Genomic DNA, 2,500 nt, shown 5'->3' with positions numbered 1-2,500 from the left:
CATTTTCGTGTTGCCACATTGCGTACGAACCGCATGAAACTTCCAGAGGCATTTGCAGCAGGAATGCATGTGCACTCAAAAACTTCTATATGTTTCACGGATAGACCCCGTGAAACGCTAGAAATTGGCGGGGATGTGTCTCTTGTGGCTCACGGGGCTGTTAGGGTGGCACAGAACTCCCTCGGAATGGGAAAAGGGGTCATTTTCGTGTTGCCACATTGCATAGGAACGCCATGAAACTTCCAGAGGCATTTGCAGCAGAAAGGCACGTGCACTCAAAAATTTTAATATTTTTCACGCATAGACCCCGTCAAACGCTAGAAGTTGGCGGGGATGTCTCTCTTGTGGCTCACGGGGCTGTTAGGGTCGCACAGAAATGCCTCGGAATGGGAAAACGGGTCATTTTTGTGTGGCCACATTGCATAGGAACGGCATGAAACTTCCAGAGGCATTTGCAGCAGGAATGCATGTGCACTCAAAAACGTCTATATTTTTCACGGATAGACCCCGTGAAACGCTATAAATTGGCGGGGATGTCTCTCTTGTGGCTCACGGGCGCTGTTAGTTAGGGTCGCACAGAAATCCCTCGGAATGGGAAAAGGGGTCATTTTCGTGTTGCCACATTGCGTACGAACGGCATGAAACTTCCAGAGGCATCTGCAGCAGAAATGCATGTGCACTCAAAAACGTCTATATTTTTCACGGATAGACCCCGTGAAACGCTAGAAATTGGCGGGGATGTGTCTCTTGTGGCTCACGGGGCTGTTAGGGTCGCACAGAAATCCCTCGGAATGGGAAAACGGGTCATTTTCGTGTTGCCACAATTGGCATACGAACGGCATGAAACTTCCAGAGGCATTTGCAGCAGAAATGCATGTGCACTCAAAAACGTGAATATTTTTTCACGGATAGACCCCGTCAAACGCTCGAATTTGGCGGGGATGTTTCTCTTGTGGGTCACGGGGCTGTTCGGCTCGCACAGAACTCCCTTGGTCCACCTGATTCGTGCATACAGGCAGCAACTAAAACTCTGTAAACCTGCTGTGAGGACATCTAAACAGTGGACCAGTGAGGCTGTGGAAGATTTGCGGGCGTGCTTAGACTGTACTGACTGGGATATGTTCACGACTGCTACCAATAGTCTGGATGAACTCACAGAGGCTGTGTACATCAGCTTCTGTGAGGACTGCTGTATCCCAACACGTACCAGGGTGAACTTTAACAACAACAAGCCCTGGTTCTCAGCAAAGCTCAAAAGGTTGAGGTTGGAGAAGGAGGAAGCGTTTAGGAGTGGGGATAGAGACAGATTCAAGGAGTCGAAGAACAGGTTTAGCAAAGCGGTGAGAGAGGCTAAACGACTGTACTCAGAGACACTAAAACACCAGTTCTCTACTAACGACGCTGCTTCTGTCTGCCAAAGGGCTCAGGCACATCACCAACTACAAACCCAGAGCGCCCCACACCACTAACGACTCCCGCCTAGCCAACGACCTGAACGAGTTCTACCGTAGATTTGAAAGACAATTGGACTGTCCTGAACCACCCCTTCCCACCCAAGAGGCCCCATCCCCCACCCATACTACAGAAACGACTCTCTCCTTTCAGGAGGGAGAAGTTAATGGGCTTTTCAAGAGGCAGAATCCACGCAAAGCAGCCGGGCCGGACTCTGTCTCTCCAGCCACCCTCAGGCACTGCGCTGACCAGCTGTCTCCGGTGTTCACCAACATCTTTAACACCTCCCTGGAGACATGCCATGTACCAGCCTGTCTCAAGTCCTCCACCATCATCGCTGTGCCCAAAAAGCTAAGGCCAACAGGACTAAATGATTACAGACCGGTCGCCCTTACATCTGTGGTAATGAAGTCTTTTGAGCGCCTGCTCCTGGCACACCTCAAAGCCATCACAGACCCTCTCCTGGACCCCCTTCAGTTTGCCTACAGAGCCAACAGGTCTGTGGACGACGCAGTTAACATGGCCCTCCACTTCACCCTACAGCATGTGGACGCCCCAGCATCCTACGCCAGGATCCTGTTTGTGGACTTCAGCTCTGCCTTCAACACCATCATCCCTGCCCTGCTTCAGGACAAGCTCTTCCAGCTGAACGTGCCCTACTCCACCTGCAGGTGGATCACAGACTTCCTCTCTGACAGGAAGCAGTGCGTTAAGCCGGGAACAGAAGTCTCTGACTCCAGGTCCATCAGCACGGGAACTCCTCAGGGCTGCGTCCTTTGCCCACTGCTCTTCTCCCTGTATACCAACAGCTGCGCCTCCAATCATCTGTCCGTCAAACTCTTGAAGTTTGTCGGACGACACCACCCTCATTGGGCTGATCTCTGGTGGGGATGAGTCTGACTATAGGTGGGAAGCTGACAACCTGGTGACCTGGTGTAGCCAGAACAACTTAGAGCTAAATGCTCTAAGGACAGTTGAGATGGTTGTGGACTTCAGGAAGAATACAGCCCCACTCACCGCCATCACCCTGTTAGACTCCGCAGTCAAA

The sequence above is a fragment of the Petromyzon marinus genome, unplaced genomic scaffold (genome assembly GCF_048934315.1).
Source record: "Petromyzon marinus isolate PM22_M1 ecotype Great Lakes invasive population unplaced genomic scaffold, UKy_Petmar_22M1.pri1.0 PM_G_Scaffold_21, whole genome shotgun sequence".
Taxonomy (NCBI): domain Eukaryota; kingdom Metazoa; phylum Chordata; class Hyperoartia; order Petromyzontiformes; family Petromyzontidae; genus Petromyzon; species Petromyzon marinus.
Note: the sequence above shows the minus strand (reverse complement) of the source record.